Genomic DNA, 20,313 nt, shown 5'->3' on the forward strand with positions numbered 1-20,313 from the left:
TATATTCAAATTGTCAGTACGTTAAGTATTGTAGACCACAGCATTCAATCTACGACTTTTAACAATTTAACCGCAAACAAAACTTTAATTCTACTTACAAAATCACAAGTAGCCCCTCTAGAATCAATCGATTCCATCCACATCATCACATAAATGCCGCAATCATGTCCATTCGATTCTCGTTCATCTTATGCTCCGCGAATTTGAATCTTTGCAAGGGGAAATTTCCTAAAGATCCACAGCTCCTACCCAAATGCGTTTCTTATTATAACTATCTAATATTTTCATCTGCATTAAAAGAATATGATGTTATGATCCAAACAAATTATGCATTAGAATTGACATAATTTCCTTCATACATACCAATCTCTTAGCATCATTCACTCTCTGTTTAGCTACTGCATATGTAAACAGACAATCATGTACAGTTGCAACACAGTCTACCATATCCAACACCAATAGATACCAATGTGAATTATTGTGGTTTATTGTGATCATGATCTGTAACAAATTTCACACCCAATTTGACAAAATTCAACATTATATATCCAAAAACATCATTTATGCCTATTCGTATGGTGTCTTACCTTCTCACAGTTGGTGAATTTCTCATAGTTATGCAACATGGGAACCCAAAAACTCACAATACCCTCAATACAGACGTTGTCCAACGCCTGTTGCTGCAATTACGTGACAATCATTATTAATTTACCGTCTATAACATTACTTTTCAACATTTATTAATTTAACTCACCGCTAAGTGGTATGGAATGTAGCCAATCGTCCGGCCTGACTTTTTAGAATCGTAGCATACTGTCCAGGCGAGCAAATCAATAACCTAACAAAATTAATTATACAATCAGAATATATTCAATAGGTTTTAACTTTTAATCGATGTCTACTTACCACACCGCCAACCCATTCACTAGGCTTCAACGTTGCAACGTTGGATACACTAGCGTATTCATTTCCCATTGAGATTACAGAACATCTGTATGAATCATTAGGATTAATATATTGTCATGAAATATTTAAATATCACTCACAAAGCAATATATTTAACTTACCCCGATTCTAACCCACTATTCCATAAATAATCACAAATTGCAGCTTCGATCGGTTCAATTCCGCTTGAAATAACCCCTTTTTCAACCTACAGTTTTGCATACAAATTTTAGTCACAACAACATGATAAAAATAAAAATAAGTTTTATTTTATTCAACTTACCTTATGCTTCCTTTTATGGGGTGCAGGACATTCCGAATCCAAATCTGCATCTATAACACTCTCCGGTGTATAGATGTTAGTGACATCCTTTCTCCTCATTTCCTCCATCTTCTATTCTTCAATTTTTTTTAATTCATCATATTTTTGCTATACATAGCTTTTCATCCCTTTTATTTCACCCTTCATTTTCCCCCCTTCATCCAAGTTTTTCTCAACCACCTCCTTCAGCCCTGTAAGTTCACTCCTCAATTCCACAACCTCCTTGACAACTACATCAATTTTTCCACCCGTCAACAGATTAAGTTCCCTCAACACCTCAACTTCATTCACCACTACATCTACCTTTCCTTCCATTTCCCCCTTATGCCTCTCAAGTGTCTCTTCATCTCTTGATTGTCTTTGATGAATATCAAAAAGGATTTTTTTAATATCAGCCAATTCAGACATCAAAATATTGAATTTACTCTGTTTTCCCTCACCGTAATCCCCCCGACCGTCATCCACCCCTCCAACCATCTCTTCTTCCTTCTCCACTGCCTTCTCTGTTCCTCTACCTCCTCTGCCTCCTCTACCTCATTGACAATAACCTTCAAAATTAAATTTATATTAAGACATTGATTATATTTTTAATATTATTTAATTACATTATTACCATTTCTAGCTTCCTCGGTCTATCCAACTTCAACTTCGCCATTACTCTAACCACCTCTTTCTTCCCCCATGCACGGATGCATGCTACTCCGTTTCTTTCATAAGCCGCAAACTATCACAGCCCGACCAAAAATCAAACAGTGCAACCTGCATTTATAATAAAAGTTATCATTTTATATAATAACTATACTATCATTTTATATAAAAAACAAAAACATTCTTCAACTCAATTACCTCTAAGATTACTATGCACCCTTTGAGGTATCTCTGGATGCCCTTTTGAAAGGTGATTATTGATTCAATCAATCTCGAATGGACATATCCAGCCCAATTGAATTCACCCTTTAAGCCTTCATCGCAAATGAGCTTCATATATTCCTTGTTCGTTGACGTATCACCCGTTGGACAAAGAAATATCCTGACAAGGTACAATAGAACTCGGGCCTTCAGCTCATCCCCCCGTAAGATCCACTTTTGATATCCTCTTCAACTTCAGCATATGTCATCTTCTGATTCAAACCAAATTTGGAGGCAAGTGCTTTCCAGTTCTTACTCCTACAGACTTCTATAAAACTTTTGCCTTTGTTTTGTACCCCCAAGACGGTTGCAGCAGTCGATACCCCCAAAGGGAATGAATAATCACCATATTTAGCAATACATTTTTTGATATCAAATTGCTCCATCAAGGATCAACACAATTCCCTCCGATTTGGTCGATCCCCTACTTCTATCAATGATCCAAACCCTATTTCCCCCAGCACATTCAACTGATCCTTCTCTTTAAGGTTTTCAATTAATGAATTCACCCTTTTTATGCTACACCTTGTAGACATTTCCTACATTTTTTAACAATATATAATGTTATTGTTCTTATATATCTTGTATCAACGTATTTACAAGTTTAATGAATACCTTCTTTTCATGTGCGTTCATCCGTTCTTTGTATTCTTTACTATCATTCCTTGATTGTGTGATGTAAGTTCCTTTTCGGCATCACTCATCGAATTCCATTTCGACCTCACATCTTTTGTTACCTAATATTAAGCGTAAATGTTTCTTAATCAATACATTAACGCTAAATAATACTCAATGTCAATTTCATTTTACATATCGAACCGCTATGTGTGTCATCTTCCTTCATCCTTTTACATTCAGCCATACTGTCAACATTTAAAATTTGTAATCAATTTAAATTTTTAATCCAATTACATTTCAACAATAATAACAAAAAGCCTGATACTTACTAGAAGTACATATATCCACCCTTTGGTTGCTTTCCTCACATTGACTTCATTTTTCCTTCATATATCAGTTTGCACAAATCAAATCAAATACTGCTTACATACACTTTATTCAATATACAAAAATCAATAACCACTCTTTGTGGTAAAATGGTTGGTCTTCAAAAGAATTTGAATGGCCACTACAACAAGTGTCGGTACATTTATACAACCTAAAATATCATTTTCTACCTATAATATCATTTTTACCTATAAATATTAACTAAAAGTATCGATTCGGTCCCAAATGCTTCTTTACTTCGAAAACCCCCCCAAACAACAATACATAAAAACCCTATTTCCCATTACTATAATAATAAAAACTAGGGTTTCAACAACGTACCTTTCTATTCGACTGCAGCAACAAACAAACAAAACTTCAAGTAGAAACGTCTTCTGAAATGCAACAACAATTACGCTTCGATTTCAAAAACTCTATCTATTTTCAAAGGATATCAATGCCTTTATATTTACACCGGATATATTATTTATATTTAATCGATACAACTACATAAGTGTCGATACTTTTATGTCAAGTGTCGATACTTTCGATAGGATATTTACCTATTTCTTGAAAGTATCGATAATTTATTACGCGTACTTATTAAAGTATCGACACTTTCAACATATCCGTTATCTATTTACCTATTTTGTCATTTTGAGACCGATTTTATCATATTTTTACCTGTTATATTGTTTTGGATCGATACATTTTCATAAAGTGTCAACATTTTTTAGCGCTATAACTTCTTCTCTTTTAAATTAAGAAAGTGTCGATACTTATATTAAATTATCGACACTTTTAACATATCCAGTAACTTTTTCTGGTTTTGTCATTTTTTAGACTGTTTTATCACATTTTTACCTGTTTATATTGGTAAGGATCGATACATTTTCATAAAGTGTCGACACTTTTTAGGCGCTATAACTTCTTCTCTTTTAAATTCAGAAAGTGTCGATAATAATATTAAATTATCGACACTTTCAATATATCCGGTAACTTTTTCTGGTTTTGTCATTTTTTAGACCGGTTTTATCATATTTTTACCTGTAATATTGTTGTGGATCGATATATTTTTTTAAAGTATCGACACTTTATAGGCGCTATAACTTCTTCTCTTTTAAATTCAGAAAGTTTCGATACTTATATTAAATTATCGACACTTTCAATATATCCGGTAGCTTTTTACCGATTTTGTCATTTTGGGACCGGTTTTTTCATATTTGTACCTGTAATATTGCTATGGAGCGATCCATTTTTCATTTGTATCGATACAAACCGACAAGCTAAGTTTACTGGTTGCCAAATTTTTTAATATTTCTTCATGATTTAGACCTACTACATTATTATTACTCAACATTTCCGGTAGCGCTAAATCGAATATTGTAAATATATTATAATGTATCCGGTAACGCCGTATATTAGCCGTATATTAGCCCGCCTTTCCGGAGACAAACCCAAGAACAACAACACTTTGCATAAACATACCAATTCTTTCACGACTATAAATTGTTTTTCAGTCCATTGACCATGTAATCTCTGAGAAAAAAATCTAGTTTAAAGTTAATAGTGCACTGAAATAGTTAATAAGGGTATGCTTTCTTATAGCTATACATATTGAATTTATGTGTTTGCTTATACACTCAACAAAACCACTACCCCAAGAGAAAAGTAAAGTGCAAATTTTGTGCCAAAAAAGAAAGTTTGCCTACACAAAAAATAAATAAATGTATACATAAAATCATAGAAGAGTTACATGTTGTCTATAAAGATAACATCTTCCCCTGCAGAAGATGAAGCACCCTAAACCCCTTGACTGGTACATACTTTTCAAATAACATGAAAGAAGACCAGTGTGCCAATCATTGGCTATAATGATAACATCTTCCCCTGCAGAAGATGAAGAACTTAATGCCTAAGTTTCACAAAAACAATGTGTTGAAACTTTCAAGTTTAAGACCAAAGAGGAACAATCCATACCATATGGTCCTGAAAAATATTTGGTGTTGTTTAAATTCAAAACCCTAGATGTCTCCAGAGCGGTCGAGCACCATCCACGTCCCAGTATCCTCATCAGCCATACATACAACAACAATAAACATTAGATTTTTATTTTTCACACTTGTAATATGGGTAATAAAAATCCAATAAAAAGAGGAGAATAAACCCTCCTCCTCTGGCCCCCTTTCCCTTTTTTTCGGTTCTCACTAACAAAAAGAGAACATTTGTAACAATTTCCTCCGATTGATTGAAATAGCAAAGAGTATTGGAGAATGAAAAAACTTTTTTCCTTTAGATTTTTTAACAGCTTCTATTTTTTTCTTATTAACTTTTTCGAATAAAAACAGTAGGGAGAGAGCGTATATTTTGTAACATTGGTTTTTTTTAACTCCTACCCCATATTCTCTCCTTCAATGAAACTACACAGCATGTTGTCAAGATGCTTAATTGCTTATAGAATATACGAGATCATGAAATTTTGCCCAAATTATTGCCATAAACAAAACACATATAAGACACCCTAGTTTTTTTTTCCTTGGATGCCACATCTACAGTAAAAAAACATATTTAAATAAAAAACCAAACTAAAAACTTTTAAGAAACTTAAAGAAAGAAACAAGAGTTGAATAAATTCTGAATGAAGAAATCAATGCTTAGAGGCTTACCCCAATGGGTATTTATAGTCCTCACAAAAAACCTAAAAGATAATATTTAAAACTAAAAAGTAATTACTAAAACAAAAATAAAATAAATCCTCATTTGAATTCAAAAATTCGGCTGAGTCTTTGGTCTTCACGCTACAGCTGACCGGATCTTCTAGAAGCTGTTGATTGGGCCTTCTAGAAGCTATTGATTGAGCGCCATGTTACCTTCCATGTCATTGCCATGTCAGCTACTGACTAGATGCCATGTCGGGTGTGTCATGTCTCAAGTCGTGCCCACTAATCCGGTCATGAATCCCAAAAAAACAAAAAATTGTACGATTTCGTTTTTTTAGCAAAATTTTTTAAATTCAATGTCCTGCATCGAAAATGAATAAAAAGGCTCAAGTTAGCAACTAAAATTATCTAATCAATGAGTAATTAATCATGAAATAATGTATAATTTAAACACTAATAAATAGCCATCATGTAATCTCTCATGGATTGAGCATATTTTTTTCATTGATCAAAGGCGATGATGTAATGCCATAATCTTTGCGTAGAAAGATAGGAATATAACATGATACCAGCATTCCAAACAGTTGTTGTAGATTCAGTACCTACCAAATGAGGTAAAATATTGGATATGAATGTTGAAAGAACCAAGAATGTAAGGAACTATCTTGTTTAATATAACGTAGATAGGTTAGGTTGATAATCTACTCATAAGCATTGGTAAGAGCCAATTTAGCTAGAACATGCACGGATTCTTTAGGATAACCTTCAAGTCCAAGTCCTCAAATGGTGAAAATCACTTGTTGCTTCCACGTGAGATAATTTGAGTCAATCAAGCAAATATTGATTCTTTTGTTTATGAAGACTTGCGAATTGGAATAAACAATTTGACCATTATCATGAACATTGAGAATGTTGTAGTATGCGTAATGATTAGAATTGCAAGTTATGATACTTAGGCTTCAAGAGATCACCAATAAGAAGATGAATGACTGTAACTGATGAGTGTTCTAAATCGGTAATTTTTGCTCGTTATTTCTTCCATCTTATGGATTTATTGCTGCTGATTTGGTTATGTTATGCTTATTTTCGTGCAGGGCCTTACTTTCAAGAATTACTGGTAAAACGGGTGCATTCTGCATTTTTTTATTATTTGGTCACGGCGGGAGACATGGGCACGACTCTAGGCATGACACGGTCTGACGTGGCAGTTTCTAGAAGGTTTAGTCAGCGGCAGTTTACTAGAAGATCTAGTCAACGCGCCTTCTAGATATTGGACGTGCAGAGTTGCATTAGGAGACTTGTTTTAAAGTTTGAAGTTAGAAAAAACAATAATCATTAGATTATTTTTATTTTATTTCTTTGTTTATCTCTAGGTTTTTAGAGGATATAAATACCCTCTTAGGTAAGCCTAAATAGACAACTTAATTACAATCTTCTTTTCCTTTCTAGTTTTATAAAAATTCTTTCTTTTATTTTGTTTTTCAAGTTTTCAATTTTTCCTTTATTTTTTTAGCTTTGTTTTTAAATATTCTAAGTATGAATTTTGTCATGCTTAGCTAATTTTCTCATAAACCGAGAGTTGAAGCGATGACTCAATTCCAACGGGAGAATTGAAAAGACCCTTACTAACTTTGGAATATCTCTATCAATCTTTGTGCTTATTTTTCAAAATCAAAATAGTTTTTAAAATAAAGATTGACTTTGGTCAAGAGGTTGTTGTGATTAAACGTGTAGGAGGAAAGATCGACTTATTGAAATCACATTAGACTTCCAGGGAACACAGTTGGCGAGATAGTTTTGCCAAGAGGGAATTGAGATCGGAATTAGTGGTTATTGAAGCAACAATCCAAGTTGGTCTTCACAAACTTAAACGGTAATTCATCTACGACAATTGATGTTGTTCAGATCAATTCCCGAAGCCGAAATCAAAGATTTCCTTGGGTATTCGGTATACAAAATAGAGTCATGAGGATTGCCCTTGTAGACAAAGTAACCTACGTGAATCCCAAAGGGAAAAACGAATTCGATGATCTAAAGAAAATTTAGTCAAAGCGAGGCTTAAGGCTGTTTTTGTTTTACCATATTCAATTTCAATGTTACACTCTTTATTTTCTTATTTTCACTTAAAATTACCTTTTATTTAATATATTTTTATTACTTAGTCCATTTTACCAAAACCCCCTACTACTTTTCGCCTGGTTAAAACCATTCAGACAAAAATTTGGAATTTTTCTAAGTCCCTGAGGATCGACCCTTACTTCTCTTTACTACAAATTTCCTTGATTTATTAATTGAGAAGAAGAAATTTATTTGACATCAAAACGATAGTTTTCAAATTGGTGTTATTGCCGAGGACTTCTCCAAAGTTACTAATTTTTTGTTTACTTTTGATTTATGACCAGGAAAATCCAGACGCATTAGTAGAGTACAACCCGGAAATCGATGCCAAAGCTAGGAGACTTCACGCACAGATGCTTTGGGAAAGAAGGAGATAACAATCAGATCCATAATCAAATTCAGGTGAATCTGTTAATGCAGAACCAATTCGATGGTCGATCCTTCTATTAGAGAGTTAGCTGCGGCACCCACTGAACAAGAGACTTTGTGCATTGATTTTCCCAAAGGTAAAACTCCATACCAGTTAAAAACTGGCCTTATTCATCTCCTCCCTACCTTCTGCGAATTACCCAACAAGAATCCACATAAACATCTCACGAAATTTCACATGGTCTGCTCCAGCATGAGACCACAATGAGTAACTGATGATCAAATCAAACTTAGAGTTTTTCCTTTTTCCTTAGCGGATTCAGCTAAGGAGTGGTTATTTTATTTACCCCCAAATTCTATTACTGCATGGGCTCAAATGACTAGTCTTTTTCTTGACAGGTTTTTCCCTGCGGCGAAAGTAAGTGAACTACGAAGGAGAATACTTGGAATCAAGCAACATGATGGAGAGTCACTCTATGACTACTGGGAGAGGTTTAAAAAGTTTATGCTAGTCGCCCACAATATGGGTTAACAGAGCAAACGCTCCTTCAATATTTTTATGAAGGATTAACTTCCCTGGAAATGAAGATGATCGATACTGCCAGAGGAGGAGACTTGGTGAACATGACTCCTACTGAGGCTAGGGATTTAATTTCCACAATGGCCGTAAATTCCCAACAATTCTGCACAACTAATGCATCTCCTCGCTTCTTTAGAAAGTAAGATAGATAAATTAATTGAAGTAATCAACTCTCTTGTTGTAGGAAAGACAGGACCAAATAGATCATGTGGAATATGTGCATTACGTGATCATCCAACAGACGATTGTCCACTGATCTAAGATGACACATCGACTCAAGTCAATGCAGTCCGAAACTTTCCAGGACCTCCACATAAGTCTTATAATTCCTACGGTAATACTTACAATCCAAGATGAAGGGATCATCCAAATTTTAGTTATGCTCAAAACTCAAGGTCGAATCAAGGTTATCAAGCAAACCACCTCCACTACCCCAACAGCCACAAAAGACATCATTAGAGTCAATTGTCGATAGGTTAGCACTTTTCCAGAAAAATTTCAGATTTATACTAAAGCCCACTTCCAAGAGATAGACAAGCAGATGAGCCAACTGGATCAAACCGTAGGATGCTTAGAATCACAAGGTAAACTTCCATCTCAAACCGAGTTAAATCCAAGGGAAAATGTTAGTGTCATCACTCTTCGGAGTGGTACAGTAGTGGTGCCACCTGTTCCAAAAGATGAAGCAATCCAAAAAGGGAAGAAGACTGTTGATTCAGGATCCTAGAAGAAGAGTGACAAAGAACAAACGGATCCAACGCCATCTCCCTATGACGTGGCACTACCTTTTTCATCGAGGTTAGTAAAAAGGGATAAACAAACTGAGGAAAAGGAAATACTAGAAGTATTTCGGAAGGTGGAAATCAACATACCTCTCATTGAGGTTATCCGAAAGGTTCCAAGATATGCCCAGTTTCTAAAGGAGCTTTGCACAACAAAGAGAAAACTTACCGGGAACGAGAAGGTAAATATAGGAGAACATGTCTCACATGTATTCCAAAAAAAAAAGTTGCCACCAAAACTAAAAGACCAAGGTATGTTCGCAATACCCTGTAAAATTGGTAAAATTGGGATAAATCGAGTCATGTGTGATCTTGGCGCCTCTATTAATGTAATGCCTCTCTCTGCTTACAATATGATTACTAATGAGCCCTTGAAGGATACAAAAATATCAATTCAGCTTGCCGACAGATCTGTCATCTTACCAGAATGACTTTTGGAAAATGTGCTAGTGGAGGTAAACAATTTAATATTTCCCGCTGATTTTTATGTAATTTACATGGAGAATCATCGCACCAGTACTTCTTCCGATATTCTATTGGGGTATCCCTTTCTAAGTATTGCGCACACAAAGATTGGCGTAAGAAGAGAGACTTTAACCATGGAGTTTGATGGCGAGGTCGTTAAATTTGATGTGTATAAGGCAATGAAACACCCAGACAAAGTGGCGAGCATAAATCATGTTGATATTATTGATCCTTTGGCAAATGAGTTTATAGAAACTAATGTATCTTTTGATCTCTAAAGGGAGTTAGAAGACCGCAATGAGGAAATCAGGGAGTTGGAAAATTTATTTTCTATCGATTCTGATTTACGTTTGATTCTTTCTAAGTCTAAAGGTATCCTTTCTGTTTTACAGGCACCTGAGATAGAATTGAAACAAATGCTGAAAAACTTAAAGAGTGCATTTTTAGGAGAAAATGCTACTCCACTGGTTATTTCGGATAAGCTTTCAAAGCTAAAAAAGATTCAAAGAATAACCTATGAGAATGCCAAATTCTATACGGAGAAAATAAAAGAATTATACGATTGTAGAATTTCTTATAAGGAAATTCTTAGCTGGAAAAAGCGTATGAAGTGAAAGAAGTATTTCTCTTAGAACCTGTAGTCTGAACCAGGTAGTCGAGCTAACGACGTTAAACAAAAGCGCTTCATGGGAGGTAACCCATTATTTTTAATTTTTTTTGCATTTTGTTTTATTCTATTTTATTTCGGTTAGAAAAATTTCATTTAATTTTTTGCTTTATTTTTCCAAACCAAATGTTTTCAGTCAAGCTAAAACGATCTAGATTTGTGAAATTTTCATTTGAACAGTGCCAAATTCAGACCCCATGAGCAACAACTTTATCTTTTCTTTTGCGCAGAATGATGTTTCAGCCCGTGCATATCGTTTCATTAAACGACGCACATTAGCACAACCCTTTTGAAGGTCGACGCACGTTAGCAAAACTCAAATCATACTTTTCCCCCTTTTGTGAGACATTCTGTCGCTGACCTTTCACCCTATCTCTTCCCTTTCTTTTCATTTGACCGTGGGCCCCACCACTTTCCCTAACACTTCCCCTTTTTAATTTTTAAATTCTTCTTTTCCCTTATTAAAACCAAATTATAACCAATTTTAAACACCCACCACGTACGAAACTAAACAAGAACCAAATTAAAACCCCAACACCCTTTCATTCTCCCAAAATGAAACTCCCCTGAAAAACTATGAAACCTCGCCTTTTCACTACCGTGCTAACCGTCGCCGGTTTCATTGCACCACCCCGTTCGTGCTTCTATCGTCCACTCCTTTCCACAATGGTGCGCACGAGGAACCAACAAAACAATGATGTTGAAGCCCGCACCAAACACTCAGCCCACGTCGTATCATTCTGCGTTCGCAGCCACCGTCTCTCTCCGTCTCGGACCAAACACTGTTCGCCGTCCCTCTCCGTCGTACTCACCATCTCCATCATTTCAGTCCATGCCAACCATGGGTTCTTCTTCCTCATGTCCAGGCTCGTCGGATTTCCTTTCGTGTTTAATACATTCGGCAGCCTCTTACCATACTCCCGAGGTAAATTCTGAACTTATTTTCATTCAACTATTACTAATGTACCATCTGATTTATAGTTTTAAAGAGGATTTCGATGTTGTTTTTCCACCTACCACACACCTGATGATGTTTGTAGTTCACGACATCAAACTGGACAGCCCACTTTTTCGTCCAGTACCACCACGACCGTGGCCGTGGTCAATAGTATATCCAGGGAGTACTCTATTCCTTCTTGTGCATTTTAGTTTTATGTTTTGGGACAAAACTCTTTAAGTGAGGGAAGTAAAGTCTAGGTTGAATTTCCCTTTGCTTATCTCTATGTTTTGATGTTATTATGTGTTGATTAGATTTACCAAAAATTTCATTGAATTTCTTTGTCTTGTGGAATATTTTTTTTTTGAATATATTATTTGAGAACACATTTAGGATTAGGATATTCTTTATAGCGAACAGCATGAATTGTGATCAAGTTGATATTTTTTGTGATATTCCATGATTTTGTTGGTTGAAATGTGCTTAGCTCAATGCATGAAAACAATTTGGTGAGATTTGAGCCTTTACAAGCATATTCTTTTGCTTTCATTTTGTTGGATTTGAGTGTGTCGAATTTGATATTGATATTCTAGAACATGCATTTTAAATATTGTCTATATTACATATGAACATGATGCTTAAAAATGATTTGGGCACCTTAGGATTAATTTCGTTTTCCCCATTAAAATTGCATACCCATGTATTTTCCCCTAGTTAACCACTCTTGAGCCTATTTCCATTCTTTGTTTTCACAATATTTATAAACCCTAGCCTTTTTTATCACTCTTTTCTACCCTTTTCAGGGCAAGTGAACAGTTTAACCGATGTATGCTTCATAAAGTAGAAGAAAAAAGAAACAAAAACAGAAGCAGTTCGAAAGAAAAAAAAAGTTGTTCGAAAAAAATGAGAAAAAAATGGAAAATGAAACAACAAGAAAGAGAAAAAAATCAAATGCATTTCGAAAAGAAATTTATTGTTTGATAATTTTTCTTTTTATCTTGTTGTGTTTAATGATTTGATGGAGTTGAATTTGTTATTTATTAGTTCCTTGCCTTGAATTTTTAGCCATATATTTAGCCTTTTCCTCACCTTTACCTAAGCCCCGTTACAACCAATAAAAGTCCTTTTTGATTTATGCATCTTGTTCACATTAGTAGTGGAGATTTGATTTACTTGCATACTTATGGTAATATCGTGTCGATTCTGACATTGAGTGCTTCTATACCCCAAACGCATTGAGTGATTCGAGTGAATCATGGTAAGGTGTTAAGTTATGGGTATTGAGATTAATGAATGAATGGATGTTACAATTGCATTTAACTTGTTCCAATTGCATTTAACGTGTTCCAATTGGTGATATTCAATTGATTGATGTCTTGACTTAAATAATTCTTGTGGTCTCTACATTGCTTCCTTGAATGTGAAACTTGACAAAGAACGGTAAATTGAATTTTTTGACTAATTTGATTATTTCATACTTGAGGACAAGCATGAGATAAGTGAGGGAGAATTTGATGAGTGTTCTAAATCGGTAATTTTTGCTTGTTATTTCTTCCATCTTATGGATTTATTGTTGTTGATTTGGTTGTGTTATGCTTATTTTCGTGCAGGGCCTTACTTTTCAGAATTAGTGGTAAAATGGGTGCATTATGCATTTTTTTATTATTTGGTCACGGATGGAGACATGGGCACGACTCTGGGCATGACACAGTCTGACGTGGCAGTTTCTAGAAGGTTCAGTCAGCGGCAGTTTTCTAGAAGGTCCAGTCAGCGGCAGTTTTCTAGAAGATCTAGTCAACGTGCCTTCTGGAAAATGGACGTGTAGAGTTGCATTAGGAGACTTGTTTTAAAGTTTGAATTTAGAAAAAAACAATTATCTTTAGGATTATTTTAATTTTAATTTCTTTGTTTATCTCTAGGTTTTTAGAGGCTATAAATACCCTCTTGGGGTAAGCCTAAACAGACAACTCAGATTATAATCTTCTTTTCCTTTCTAGTTTTATAAAAATTCTCTATTTTATTTTGTTTTTCAAGTTTTTAGTTTTTCCTTTATTTTTTTAGCTTTGTTTTTAAATATGCTAAGTATGACTTTTGTCATGCTTAGCTAATTTTCTCATAAGCCGAAAGCTGAAGCGATGACTCAATTCCAACAGGAGAATTGAAAAAAGACCTTTAATAACTTCGGAATATCTCTCTCAATCTATGTGCTTATTTTTCAAAATCAAAACAGTTTTTAAAATCAAAGATTGACTTTGGTCAAGAGGTTGTTGCGATTAAACGTGTGGGAGGAAGGATCAGCTTATTGAAAGTACATTCAACTTCCGCAGAACACACTTGGCGAGATAGCCTTGCCAAGAGGGAATTGAGATCGAAATTAGTGGTTATTGAAGCAACAATCAGAGTCGGTCTTCATGAACTTAAACGGTAATTGATCTACGACAATTGATGTTGTTCATATCAATTCCCGAAGCCGGAATCAAAGATTGCCTTGGGTATTCAGTATACAAAATAGAGTTACGAGGATTGCCCTTGTAGAGAAAGTAACCGACGTGAATCCCGAAGGGAAAATCTAATTCGATGATCTAAAGAAAATTGAATCAAAACGAGACTTAAGGTTGTTTTTTTTACCATATTCAATCTCAACGTTACACTCTTTATTTTCTTATTTTCACTTAAAATTGCCTTTTATTTAATCTCTTTTTATTACTTAGTCCATTTTACCAAAACTCCCTACTACTTTTCGCATGGTTAAAATCATTCAGACAGAAATTTGAAATTTTTCTAAGTCCTTGAGGATCGACCCTTACTTCTCTTTACTACGATTTTTTTTGATTTATTAATTGAGAAAAAAGAATTTATTTGACATTAAAACGACAGTTGTCAGTAACACCAGCCGACAAACGATGCACAACAGAGCATTTTCAAGATCTAATGGCGAGTGATATCATGTTAAAGAGCATAAACTAGAAAAGAATTGCTTTCTATTTCAAGAAGTGTGATACCATACAATTGTTTAACCTATATAAAGGCTAAGGGGAGGATGGATAGATGCTATCCATCTGTTACGATAGTTTAAACAAACAACCACATGCATCAATGGTCTAACCAACTAACCACGTGTAACAACAGCTTATTAATTTTGAAATACTTCTAACAATCAAATGGGGGTATATAAGTAATTCTTACTAGATTGAGGGATTAAACAATAAATATGGATAATAATATCCATGCGTAACACCCTAAATCTGACTTAGAAGTTTTGACTAAATAAGTCGAACTTTTGGGAATGAATTTTTTTAATTTGGGACTAAAATGAATAAAATCTAGATCTAATGGCTTTGCCTCTAAGCCTTTGTAACCTGCCCCTGAGCTTCTTCCGCCTCTTGGGCTTGACTCCGGAATACAGCCAACTCTTGCCTCAAATCCTCTAGTTCACTCTCCAATGTCATAATCTTGCATTAGCGACCGGTAGCTCCACTTCTTTAGCAGTAGCTTTGTTCTTCTACTCGTTACCCTCCGTCATAGCATTTATAAAAGTAGTATGAACCTCCTTATCTACCGCATGGAGGGATACCATAACCTTCGTCACAAGCTAAGCTGCCTCATAAGCTAGCCGCCTAGCCTCATCATAACTGGTCCCCCAAAAGCTCGAAGAAGACTTTGAATAAGCACCTCCATCAAGAAGCACTTCATCGAAGAAGCTACAACCATGACAACAAACGTTAAACTAAGAACACTTCTAGTAACTAAGGAAAACAAATAATGGGCCATAGATATGCACCTGAGGTAAACAGAGTAGTAGGTGTTGCATGAGCCAAACTAAACTACGAATCAACTTGCCGTTGGAGGGTGGTAAAAACAACCTTCAAAGCAACGACAACAACTTCCTCCCCCGGCTTCCCTTATCCTTTCAAGTGTTGTGCTTTCTTCGTCTCTCCTGTGGAGGAGCCTTTCTCGCCCACAAGGTCCAGAGGAACTAATATCCTCTTTCAATTTGAACTCCAAAATTCACTATATGTTCATTTTAATTTGTATCTTCACCAATATTTATAAAAGGAAAAGAAAAATTGGATAAACAAGCTTATAAATAACTCGATAAATGAACTTTCAAACGAGCTTATTCATAAAAATAAACGAACTGAACACATTTATTCATGTACGTTTGTTTATTAAATGAACATAAAAAATTGTTAATACTTGTTTGTTAGTTTAATACTCGAACAGTTCATCGAACATTATGCTCATTTACACCCGTAATGTCAGTCCTAAAGTTGATGGTTACTGATGGTAAACTTTAACGTCAATTACTTCAATTTATGACATAATTTGATTTCCTTACAGTCGCTTTAAATCGCTAAATGCTCTTATAGTTAAATGATTTTATTAGTAGATTGATGTAGAATTTTTTTAAAATATAATTAAATTCCAAGTTATAGTCGCATTTTATCATTGTTAATGATTTGGACTAAAACATGAAATTAAATATAGTAGGATAAAATTATTTCAAATTAATGTACATGAACTGTCTTCCAATTGAGTACAATACAATTTTCGACTTTAATGGAGGTGTAACTTTAGTAGTAATCCCCTTAATTGAAGTCGTTGAGTCGCTTCAATTCTCCATTTTGTTGTTCCACCACTGCCTGGACAGTCTACTATAGAAACCATGCCCACAATTCTCCCATTTTTTTATTATCGGCAGATAAATCTTTATTTATAAAATAAACCTAAGTTAAGAGACTCGTTAAAAACCTCCTTAAGCCTGAATGGAAGAAAAGAGTACTCTTAACTAGGAGCAAGGTACACCTCAAAGAACACTATCAAAACAAACACCGATACCCTTTCAATACCAAAACCAGCAAAAGAATATGTGATTGTCTGGGACCATTATTAAGGGATAGTTTATGCCATAAATCAAAGAGAAACTGAGTTCAGACTTGCATAAATAACCACCATGCAATGTAATACGCATTATTTACCTATCATAAATTGAATTGCTTGAGGAATGCTTGTATCAGATTTCACTGTAATTAGATTCTTCTGTTTCATAAATGCCAGGTTTAACGTTGGGAAGAAAAATGAATAAAGAAAGAAAGAAAAAGGAAGTGTTTGGAAGGAGAGAAAATACCTCATCAGTCATGATTTCCCCACTCTGGTGTATTTAGGTGATCTTCCTAGTCCAATGATCATCGTCAGGTAGTCTACCAAATCAAAAAACGTCTCAAAAGATGGAAAGAAAATTTTGTACTGAGATGATCTTCCTCGGGTAGTTTACTAAACTAACCACTTCTTTTACATCTTTCTGTGATGATTCCTGCAATATATTGGTGATGTCCCGGTTTTAGCACGACTAGTGACCCAATGTTATGTTGTGCCATCGGCAAAATTTTGCTTGTTTCTTTTTAATAACGGTATTTTCCAGACCAGATATTTACATTCTTCATGGCATCAGCAACATCGTCATTGACGTGACACGAAAGCCAAGACCGATGGTGTCGTCTTCTTTTGTCAGCAGTACATCAGCTACGGTGATGTTCTATAATCCCTTCTCTTCCATTTCCGTGACTCGATGAGACCGTGACGGTGACACATCTCATACGTGACAACATGCTTTTAGTGTTATTATTGCCTCCTGAATTTCTTAGAATTGCTACTTTAATCTTTTCCTGCCAGCAGGATCTTAGTCCTTGCATCATAGTGCCACTGTAAATCAATGATTATCAGATACATATATAGACTTTACGTTATAAATGCTGAATTGCATAACTTAGAAGAGCAGCTTCTGTTGGTACAATGGAAGTGATCCTTTTGACAAATCACAATGAAGCTGACCTGGACTTGTCCTTTTCTATCCAAGAATATTGCCTTGTACCAAAGGAAAACTTTCTGTTATTGATTCAATGTGCTTTTTTGGGGTGCTTTTTTGGGGTTCTTTCCTTGCCTTCCATCATCCAAGAAAAGAATAAGAGAGACATGGAACGTAGGTAAACATGAAGGCAACAATGGAGAAACACCAGATGCTGTCCCTGCCAGACAAGACATGATACAATCTTACCTTAAGAATCCAGATTATTTCTTATAATGATCTGGTGTTGCAGTAAAGCCTTCAAGGAATCACCTGAGATAAAACAAGTTGCTCCTATTACTGGCGCAACTACAGAAACACCTTCAGCAGTTCAGCACCATATCTTTTTTTTTTTTTTTGAGTAGATCCTTCAGCACCATTAAAGCCCAAGGAGAGGGCCTACAAGGAAAAAGGTTGTGGAAAAACGCAGGAAAGCAGCGGCAAAAGCTTCAACTAATGATTTAATGGTCTAATTACAAGTTATGACCCTGAACTTTCTAGGGTCCACGAACATTAATTCAATTAATTTCTTCGCAATTTGAGTTTCTCTTAATCTGTTAATACACAATAGCATTACTGATGGCAGTCTGTCAAATAATGTTTTAGAAAAAGGATTTTCTCATCTAAAATGATGTGAACATTATTTTTTATTTAGCGTAAATATTGCAATATCTCATTAAAGACATCTAGATTATTTGACGATTTTCGGAAAACGTTTAGAAAACTCAACAACTTCTGAAAGATTTATATAAGATACGACATCTTTCGGGAAGATGTAGTTTACGAGCATACATGCAGTTTGAAGAAGTTATCGGGTCTTTAGGACAGTTTCCATAAGTTGTTAGGTGATCCGGATGACTTTCATGTGACACTATTAACATTCACACTAGATGAAAAAAAATAATTTTTCTAACAGCTTATAAGAGAAAATATGTTCTCCAAAATCATTATTTAACCAATTTTACTCATTATTGATGCAATAATTAGTCAACAATTACTCATTTACTGATAATAATACTTACGTAAGCACTATATTCAAGGTTCGAAAATTGTGTGAAATCCATCTCCCAGTGTAGAATTCATACGCTTGTTAGTTTTGATAAAACGATCGCAATAACAAATAACCTAGCCCTATATGGAACAAAATAATAAACCTTGCAATTGCAATAAGATTCTTGGTCTCGGATTTTAGGTTAAGAGTCGACTTATAAATTTTTAAGGGCTGAATTTATAAAATTTTAGAAGATGGAAATAAATTATTAATAAAAAATATTTAAAATATGTAGGAATTTAAAATTTTCAGTAATTGCCAGTTTAAAGTTGTTCAAAGCCTATGGCCTGGATAACTCTGATTAACAACATAAAATATATATTAATATATATCTCCAACACTTATTATTGGAATCATTAGTTAGAACTAACAAATCATCATCCGTCAGCATCCTCAACTAACCTTATTCTCTGAAGCTTAGACAATTCACACCAGGACAATCTGTAGATGATGCTGTCAATGTAAAACGTCCTCTTTCTTATCTCTCATAAAAATGATCTCTGTCATATATAACAAATCCTACTGTATGTAATTCTTGTTTTTGGTATACAATGTCAAGATATCTGAAATTTTGCTCTCTTATTCTTTTTACAGCAATGGACTCGACAAACATAAACCTGATGATCTTGTGTGTGGGATTGAAACGTACGCTTGCCTGGAAGGTTTATGATTGAATTTAGCTGGTACTGATCAACAGCCCCATTGCTTTTTGAAATACTCTGCTGACTAAGCCTTCAAGTTGTTGAAGCCAGCTCCATTTGTGGTCGATTGTGGATGACGCCGCCTTCATCTGAATCGAAGATGTGCTTGAATTGCATGATCTTTTCACTCCATATCCAATCATTCTCCTATCCTTGATTCCCTCACTTACCTGACCTGCAAATCGTAAAGCAAAACATTCAGAGACAAAACACTAGAAGAAGTGAGATTTTAAGCTCCTACCATTGGTATCCAGAAAGGGTTTGGAGGATTCTGACAAGAGAACAAGTGTTGGTGTGATAATGGTGAGAGCTGCCCAGAAGAAGAATATCACCACAAAGATTCTATCACCCATTTTTTCTTCTCTCTATATGAAATATGATTAGTTTTTGCTTGTTAGAGAGCTTTAATGCTTAAGGTTTTTGAGAGGGGGAGAAATGCCAGGCAGAAAAAACTTCAACAATTAGCTGGCCATGTTTAAGGAACAATACTAATATAAAACTTGTATTAATTAATAACTCGAATATTCAAATTGAAATATTTTTTTTGCTCTCAACTAATCAAAGTCAATAACAAACAAAAAGGAAAAAACTCATGGAGATTACTGTTGGTAGGTGAGTTGTTATCCAATGATTAAGCCATTCCATCGGGCATTTCGCATCATCTCCCCAAAGTCAATTAACACTCGGTAAATTAATAAACTCCCTAAAATAATAAATTTATTCGATCTCGACTTAGACCAATGTAAAAAATTGAAAAATTCAATAAAATAATAAGATAATAATTTTTCGTAAAATCCTTTTATAATTTTCAGTCTCAAGAAAATCATAAATTAATAATTCATAGAAACTGAAAAAAATATATTACTCTATTGAAATATAATTCAATAGTTGTCTGTTTTTCTTTAAAGTTCAAGTCTATTTGGAGCTCATTATTAATTTAACTCATCTCTTGCAACGTAATTCTAAGAGACATAGACC

General features: G+C 34.7%; 1 pseudogene; it reads right to left on the reverse strand.

The window, feature by feature from the left end:
• Positions 1-16,312: 16,312 nt before the first annotated feature.
• LOC120114755 lies at positions 16,313-19,688 on the reverse strand (annotated as a pseudogene).
• Between the last annotated feature and the right edge of the window lie 625 nt (positions 19,689-20,313).

Source organism: Hibiscus syriacus, unplaced genomic scaffold, assembly GCF_006381635.1.
Source record: "Hibiscus syriacus cultivar Baekdansim isolate YM2019G1 unplaced genomic scaffold, ASM638163v2 tig00110243_pilon, whole genome shotgun sequence".
NCBI lineage: Eukaryota > Viridiplantae > Streptophyta > Magnoliopsida > Malvales > Malvaceae > Hibiscus > Hibiscus syriacus.